We start from the raw sequence: 9,284 nt of genomic DNA on the forward strand, positions 1-9,284 counted from the left end.
GCTGTGGAAAACAGTGTCAAAGGCCTTACTAAAGTCAAGGTAAACAACATCCACAACCTTTCCCTCATCCAATAAGCAGGTCGCCCTGTCGTAGAAGGAGATCAGGTTTGTCAAGCAGGACCTGCCTTTCATAAACCCATGCTGACTGGGCCTGATCATCTGGTTGTCCCGCTTGTGTTGTATGATGGTACTCAGGATGATGTGCTCCATCAGCTTCCCGGGCACCGAAGTGAAGCTGACAGGCCTGTAATTTCCCGGATCATCCTTCTGACCCTTCTTATATATGGGCATCATATTGGCCAGTTTCCAATCTGTCGGGACCTCCATGGTCAGCCAGGATTGCTGGTAAATGCTGGAAAGCAGCTTGGCAAGCACCCCAGCCAGCTCCTTCAGCACCCTTGGGTGTATCTCATCTGGTCCCATAGACTTGTGTATGTCTATGTGATGCAGTAGGTCACTGACTGTCTCCTCCTGGATTGCGGGGGGGTCGTTCTCCCAGTCTCTGTCTTCTGGCTGAGGAGGCTGGATTCCCTCAATACAACTAGTCTTGCTATTAAAGACTGAGGCAAAGAAGGCATTAAGGACCTCAGCCTTTTCCTCGTCACTTGTTACCATGTTTCCTCCTGCGTCTAGCAGGGGATGGAGGTTCTCCCTGGTCTTTCTTTTGCTGTTGACATACTTAAAGAAACATTTCTTGTTATCCTTGATTTCTGAAGCCAGATCAATTTCCATCTGGGCTTTAGACCTCCTGATTTCTGCCCTGCATAGCCTCACAGCATCTTTGTAATCACTGTGAGTGGCTAGCCCCTTCTTTCAAAGGCCATAACCTCTCCTTTTCTCCCTGAGTTGTAGCCAAAGCTCCCTGTTCATCCAGGGTGGTCTTCTCTGTCACTGGCTTCTCTTACAGCACCTGGGAACAGCCTGCTCCTGTGCCATCAAGACTTCCTTCTTAAAGAGTATCCAGCCTTCCTGGACCCCTATACCCTTCAGGACATTCTCCCAAGGGATTCTGTCAAGTAGGTGCCTAAACAAGTCAAAGTCAGCCTTTTGGAAGTCCAGGATGGCAGTTGTGCTGCCCCCTCTCCTGTGCTCTCTAAGAATAGAGAAGTCTTATTATTTCATGATCACTGTGCCCTGGTTGGCCTCCAACCGCCACATCATTCACCAGTCCTTCTCTGTTCACAAAGATGAGGTCCAGCAGGGCACCTTCTCTGGTTGGTTCACTCACCAGCTATGTCAGGAAGTTATCTCCCACACATTCCAGGAATCTCTGGGAGTGGTCCCGCTTTGCTGTGTTGTATTTCCAGCAGATGTCTGGCAAGTTAAAGTCTCCCACAAGAACAAGGGCAAGTGATTGTGAGATTTCTCCTAAGTGCCTATAGAATATTTAATCTACCTCTCTGTCCTGGTTGGGTGGCCTATAATGGACTCCCACTATGACATCTGCCCTGCTGGCCTTCCCCCTGATTCTAATGCGAAGACACTCCACCTTGTTTTCACTATACTTGTGCTCAAAGCAATCATAACCGTCCCTAACATACAGCACCACCCCACCACCTCTCCTTCCTTGTTTATCCCTCATAATGAGCTTGTAGCCCTCAATTGGCGCACTCCAGTCATGGGAGACATCCCACCATGTTTCTGTGATAGTCACTACATCATAATTTTCCTGTTGCATCATGGCTTCAAGCTCGTCCTGTTTGTTACCCATGCTGTGTGCATTGGTATACATGCACTTCAGATGGGCTGATGTCCCCAGCACCTTTTTGCATTTAGAGGTCCCATGTCCAGCCTGAGCTTTCACAGGTGTTACCATGGTTACTAGTACATGACAAGGGTGATATTTTTATGATATGATAGTACCATTTTATTTTACTGGTACTAGAATGTGATACAAAGGCATGTGCACGTGTCCAAAGCTATAAAGCCTACAAGGCTGACATTGGAGGAATATATAAGATTAAAGACAAACCCTGACTGATCTAACTCTAGAAGAATTTTAAATATAACCTCTAGTATATTTGAAATATATTTTAAGGCCTAGTAAAATGTGTTCAGGACTTAGCTATCTTGTAATATTAACAAAGCAACGGGAATGCTGCTCAATAGGCCTGAAAGTGTTCTTTAGCCTGCTTCTTGTATAGTCCCAGCCCAAGGCTGTTTTAAAACCCAGTCAAGATAGTCATATAGAGACAGTTTTAACAAAGGATGATTAATTGACTAAACACAATTGTTTTGCTAGATTAAGAGAATTTAGTATACAGAAACTGCTTGCTCTAACTAAGCTTTTAATAGAACATCTTGAAGTCTTTCTCAGAAATGTGCAAGATGAAAATTAGTGGAAGAAAGATGAAGAAGATGATGACCCGAAAGATGACCCTGGAACTGAAACAAGGATTGGAACCAGAAGAGAAGAATTTGGCTGAGACAGGGGATTGTAGTGAACTTTAATAAATGATGAGAATCAAGAACTAAAAGGTTGAGTGGACACTTACAAAGAGTTGGACTTAGGTAATAGATTTAGAAATAGTATATAACTACACGAGTCCTACATTAGCCATTCACTGTGGTGTTGGCCCAACTGTGAGTTGTTAATAAAGCGAACCTAGAAATACCCACATCTGGTCATTATGTTTCTTCCTTGAACACTAACCATTGCTTTGGGGAGTAATTGTGCCTACCTATTGCTTTTGAAACTGTCTGTTGGAGCTGTGCAAAGCAGAAATAGAGAAAAGTATCACTGGGGATGGTACAAGAAGACACCGATCAAGTTTGCTTCCTGATCTTCTTTCTTTAATAGCACAAATGTATTGATTTTTTTTCCTCAAAACTCATGTTAAAACTGGAGCTTTGAAGGAAAACCTCTGAGGCAAAGGATTTGTTAATATATTCTGAAAGTGTTTCATATCAACCATTTTTGGAAACATTTTACTGGTTAAGTCTAGATGTAAAAAGTGGAAGTATGGCACAATCTCACTTGTAAATGAGTGTGTATTACATCAGAATCCATTTTATATTAATATCCTCCAATATTCCACAGTAAAAAAATTGTGTTAATCTAAACTTTGAAATACTATAATAAGAAACTTGTTTTCTGTGGTATTCATCATCTCAGTAAAGCAGACATCTGCAGATATGCATTATGTATTGCCAGCAGTAATTTATTGGGTTTCAGGGACTTAAGATACCAACACCCATATTTCTGCATTTTCAAACTTCCTAGGCTTTTGCACTAAACCTAATAGACTACTTTATGCCTTATTTTATCCATTAGTTTTTGCTGATGTTCTTTTATGAAGACTGGACCATAATATCTGGCTAACAACTAAAATTATTATCTTTGTGAATTCTTTACTCCTCCTTCTAGATCTCCCTAAGCATCTGATTCTTTACCTATATTACTTTATTCCTCCTCTTGAAGTATCATTCCATTCATGAAGGACTTTGGGGTCTTCTTGGAGAGCTTTCTCTTGACTTTGTAGGACCTTTTTCTCATCTTGAAGGGGCCTGTTCTCTTGAATTCTCTTTACGGAGGGCAGGTTTTTTCCTCACAAAGAGCTTTCTCCTCTTCCTGAATGGATTTTTTGTTGTTTTGAAGAGCCTTAAGCTGCTCCTTGAAGGCCTTGTTTAGGCATGAATGACGCCGCAAGACAGAATCTGGGCAAGATCAAGGAAGACTACAAAGCCCTTGGGGTGCAAGTGAAAAGTATTGGTGCTCAAGTTATCTTTTCTTCCATTTTACCAGTCAGAGGAAAGGGTGCAGCCAGAAATAGACATATAATACAAATCAATTTCTGGCTTTGTGGCCGATACTGTTGTGAGTGTTTTAGCTTTCATGACAACAGGACATTCTTCAATGACTATAGCCTGTTAGGGAGGGATGGGATCCACCTGTCTAGAAAAGGCAAGGCAATCTTTGGCAGCAGACTGGCCAACTTGGTGAGGTGGGCTTTAGACTGAAGGACTTGAGGGAGAGTGGAGTCCAAAGTGGCCACACTCACGGCATTGCAACCAACTGGCGAATAAGCCAGGCCAACAAGAGCAGTGACAAATGTTCCTTAGATGCCTCCCAGGATGAGAACCAGAAGATCAACCACCTCCATTATATGTATACCAATGCACGCAGCCTTGGGAACAATCAGGAGGAACTGGAGCTCTGCACCCAGTCGGAAACTTATGATATCATAAGAATAACTGAAAACTGGTGGGACAACTCACATGACTGGAGGGCCTCAATATATGGCTATAGGCTGTTTTGTAAAGACAGACAGGGAGGAAGAGTTGGAACAGTCACACCCTATGTTAAGGAGAACCTTGATTGTATAGATGTCAGCTATGGTGATTGTGAAAACCTTGTTGAATGCCTCTGGGTCAAGAACAGAGGGGTCATCTCCAAGGGGAATCTTACAGTAGACCGACCTCCAAAACAAGATGATAAGGCCAAAACAGCCATATTTGGGCCACTTAAGCAAGCCTTGGGTCAACAGAACCTGGTTCTTATGGGTAGTCTCAACTACCCAGATTTCTGTTGGAAGAACAATACAGCAGCTCACATGTCATCCATCAAGTTCCTGGAATGCATAGAGGACTGCTTCCTCATACAAATGTTAGATGTGCCAAATAGGAATGAGGCATTGCTGGACTTGCTACTCACAAACCAAGAAATTTCTAATATCTCAGTTAGTAATAGCTTTGCCTGCAGTGATCACAATATTGTGGAGTTTGGGATTTTGCTGAGCACGCTGAAAGTTAGTACTAAGATAAAGGTTTTAGGTTTTAGAAGAGCAAACTTCAACTTGCTCAGAGCTCAGCTGGAAGGGATTCAATGGGAAGCTTCCATGGAGGATAAAGGAGGCAGCAAGAGCTGGGAGTTTTTCAAGAATGCTCTACCAGAAACAACAAAACTGTTCATCCCCTTTAAAGGCAAGGGAAGTAGGCAGAGCAAGAGAACCCCCTGGCTTGACTGTGAGCTTCTGAGTCTGCTCAAAACCGAAAGAGAAGTGTACAAGAGATGGAAAAGTAGACAAATACTCACTGAGAACTAAAAGGACCTCACCAGGGCATGCAGGGATATGGTTGTAAAAGCAAAAGCTCAGCTCAAATTGAAATGTCAACAACTACAAGAAAGGGTTCTTCAGGTACATAAACAACAAGCAGAAACAGAAGGAAAATATTGACCCATTGTTAAACAGGACAAGTGAATTAGACACCAACAATGCTGAAAAGGCAGAGCTTCTCAACATTTTCTTCACCTCTGTCTTTACCAGCACTGTTGGGCCTCAGGCCTTGGAAACAAAAAAACAGGTCGATGCAGACACAAACCCACTGTCAGTGAAGGAAGAGTCAGTATGCGAACTATTACAGGAACCTGACCCTCAGAAATCGATGGGCCCTAACTTTATCCACTGGAGGGTGTTAAGAGAGCTAGGTGACGCCATTATGAGGCCATTCTCCATAATCTTTGAGAAGTTGTGGAGACTGGGGGACATCCCAGAAGAATGGAAGAAGGCTAATGTCACCCCCATCTACAAGAAGGGCTTAAAAGAGTGTGGAGGTTTGAACTCAGCTGGCAGTCAGACGCCACGTGGCCGGGCCAGCCGTTCACCTTCCCCTCCCCACTCTGGTAAGATAGGGGAGGAACAAAAGAAGAGAATTCATGGGTTGAGTAAAAAGAAAGAATTTACTAAATATAACAAGAGAACAACAGCAACAATAATAAATTCAAAAAGGAAATGGGTAAAATGCAGCAGTGACCTACTGAGCGCAGGGACCGCCCCGCCCCCCCCCGCCCCCCCCCCCCCCCCCAACAAATACCGCCATACCGCCAGAAGATGCGCCACAAGAGAGACCCCGAGCGTGAGCCTGGCTCCCTGGACATGACATCACATAGTATGAAATACTCCAATGGAAATTAACTCCATCCTGGTCGAAACCAGGACAAAGAGGATCCAGGAAATTACAGACACATCAGTCTTACTTCAATCCCTGTGAAAGTTATGGAACTAATCCTCCTGGGAGCTATCACAAGGCAAATGAAGCACATGGTTGGGAAAAGCCAGCACGGATTCACCAAGGGAAAATTGTGCTTGACAAACCTGATCGCCTTCTATGACAAAGTAAACTGCTTGGCTGATGTGGGGTGAGAGGTGGACATTGTATACTTGGATTTCTCAAAGGCTTTTGATATGGTTCCCCACAGCTTCCTGCTAAAGAAACTGATGCGTTACAGTCTAGACAAGTGGTCTGTGAAGTGGGTGGGGAAAAGGCTGACAGGCCACACCCAGAAGGTGGTGGTGAATAGCTCCTTTTCAAACTGGCAACCTGTCACAAGTGGGTCCCCCAGGGATCAATATTGAGCCCTACACTGTTCAACATCTTCATAAGTGATCTGCATGATGGCATCAAGTGTACCCAGATGAAGTTTGCTGATGGTACCAATCCAAGTGGGGAAGTGGACACTTCGGAAAGGAGAGCCACCCTGTAGGAAGACCTGGATAGGCTGGAAGAGTAGGCTAACAAGAACCTTAGGAAGTTCAGCAAGGACAAGTGTGAGGTCTTGCACCTGGGAAAACATAACCCAGGAGTGCAGCATAGGCTGGGATCTACCCGGCTGGGGAGCAGCTCTGTGGAAAGGGACCTGGGGGTCCTGGTGGCCAACAAGCTCACATGAGTGAACAGTGTGCTGCAACAACAAGGAAAACCAACAGGATGCTGGATTTCATCAACATTCCCAGCAGAGATAAAGAAGTGATTATCCCACTCTACTACAGGCCACGCCTGGAATATTGTGTTCAGTTTTGGTCCCTGCTATACAAAAAAGATATAGGAAGGCCAGAGAGGGTCCAGAGGAGGGCCACAAAAATGACCAAAGGACTGGGAAAACTGCCATATGGGGAAAGACTGAGACAATTGGTTTTATTCAACCTTGAAAAGACTTAGGGGAGACCTAATCACTATTGTCCTGGTTTTGTCTGGGATAGAGTTAATTTCCTTGAGCTGAGAGGGGGCACAGCTGGAACGCTGGGCCCAGATTGGCCATTGGAGTATTCCATATCCTGTGACATTATGCTCGGTGTATAAAGGAGGTGGGTTCTCTCTCACTTCCAGTCGGTGTGGTGGGATCTTTGTTCTGTCAGGGTTGCTTCCAGGGGTGGGCTGCGTATCAGTCAGTGGGTGGTGAGCAATCACATTGTGCATTACCCGTTTGGACTTCCTATCGTTACTGTTGTTTTAGTACTATCACTAAACTTTATTTTTTATTTTAACCTATGAGTTTTTCCTTTTTATCCCTCCCCTATTTTTCCGGGCAGGAAAAAGGGTGAATGACAGGCTGCATGATGTTTGGCTGCCAACCAAGTTCAAACCACAACAACCATGTTCCAGTATTTAAAGGGTAACTACAAAGAAGATGAAGACTCTTTTTTTACAAGGACTCACATGGAAAAGATGAGGGGTAATAGGTACAAGCTACTGATGCGGCAATTTCGATTGGATACAAGAGTAACATTTTTCACACGGGGATCAGCCATTAGAATAATCTCCTCAGGGAAGTGGTGGATCCTCAACATTGGACATTTTTAAGACCCAGCTGGACAGGGAGCTGGACAATCTTGTCTAGACCGTGCTTTTGCCAAGAAAGTTTGGACCAGATGATCTTTGAGGTCCCTTCCAACCGGGTATTCTACACTTCTATGATTCTATGATTTTCCTTTCATAAAGCTAAAATCTCTTGCTGAAGAGCTTTATCCTCCATTACAAATGCTCTTTCTTGTCCTTTGAGAGCCTTAATCTCTTCTCTGAGGGCTTTATATTTTTGTTGGAGGCCCCTTTGCTGTTTCTTAAGGTGCTTTGTTTCCTTTGAGGAGTCCATATGCTTCTCTTGAAGGATTTTATTCTCTTCCAGAAGGACTTTCTTCTGTCTTTGGATATTTTGATTCTATTGACAATAGGGTTTGTCCTCCATATGAAAAGCTCTGTTCTTTTGCTGAAGGTTTTGATTCTGTTCTCGAAGGGCCTGATTCTCTGTCCAGAGTGCTTGGTTACATTGTGTCATGTGGGAGAAGACAGCACATGGGGACAGCAGAGATAAATTGACGATTTTCCTTAAAAAACCTTTATCCTTTGGGTCAGATATTTTGTCACTTAACTGCACCACTCAGGGACTGTGCTATGGTCCAGATGTGTGATTCCACATTTCATATTCAGTAGTCATGGAACTGAGAATAGAGGTTAAGTGTCCATAGACCCTACTCAACATATAATGAAGTAAATAAATATAGCACTAAATGTGGGGAAAAAAAAGGTAAACCAATACTGATATTTGACAAGTGTGATATATTTTTGCATGTGCAGAAGTATATACAATAAATTAAATTTCACAAGGCTGAGTTAATGATACTGAAGAAACAAGAAGTGATATTTCCTTTTAGCCTTAAATCTTTGGCAATCTTTTTCATGGGCATATAACAAGTGATAGACATTCATGGAGGAATCCAGATTGTTAATGTGTATCTTCAGTTGTAATTTCCTTTGCTTTTCTTTTTAATTTTTTTCCCCTTCTTTTATTTTTAATGTGTCATTAAGTGTTTATTTTTCTGGAACTGTCACCTTACTTACACTTGAATTTGCTGTTAATGCTGTTTCTGTTATAACTATCTTGATCCAGACCAGAGACAGCTTTGAACTTGAGCTTACCTATCTTTCAGAGAAATAAAGACCTATAAAATGTATATATAAAGTGACAAAAGATATCTATAACCCTTTCAGAGGTAGAGCTGGTGAACTCTCTTCAGACTCAATTATATAACTGAAAAAAGGTACAATTAAACAATTTTTGGTTTTGTTATTCCTTATCCTACCCTGCTAGGAGGATGTTGCATTGTTTAAATTGGAGTAAAAGTACAGGCTAAGTAGGATTTTTAGAAGCTTAATTTCTGTACATAGGAGAATATTGTAATATCAGACATGTTTTGGATATACACTTAGTGTTTGCTATGAAGCACTAAATACTTAGCCACTATGCCATTTAATCATACAATTCATATATACAGCTGAATACATATACACGTGTATGTATATAACAAAGAAACTTCCAGATGTTCAAAGAAATGATATTATATCTGTGGAGTATCCAGCAGAAAAATTATGATAAATTAAGGAAATCATACAGTACTTACTGTTGTGTTATCCTTGAATCAGTTTGCTGTCTGGCAGCTCATGGCAGAGCTGTCAGGTGAGGCTATCCTCAATGATGTAATTTCAAAATGCATAGCATCAGCAACACA

At 42.5% G+C, this 9,284-nt stretch overlaps 1 pseudogene; it reads right to left on the reverse strand.

Moving 5' to 3' along the window:
• Nucleotides 1-3,373: 3,373 nt before the first annotated feature.
• Nucleotides 3,374-8,053, reverse strand: LOC141940011 (uncharacterized; annotated as a pseudogene).
• Nucleotides 8,054-9,284: the final 1,231 nt, after the last annotated feature.

The sequence above is a fragment of the Strix uralensis genome, chromosome 2, assembly GCF_047716275.1.
Source record: "Strix uralensis isolate ZFMK-TIS-50842 chromosome 2, bStrUra1, whole genome shotgun sequence".
Classification (NCBI taxonomy): Eukaryota; Metazoa; Chordata; class Aves; order Strigiformes; family Strigidae; genus Strix; species Strix uralensis.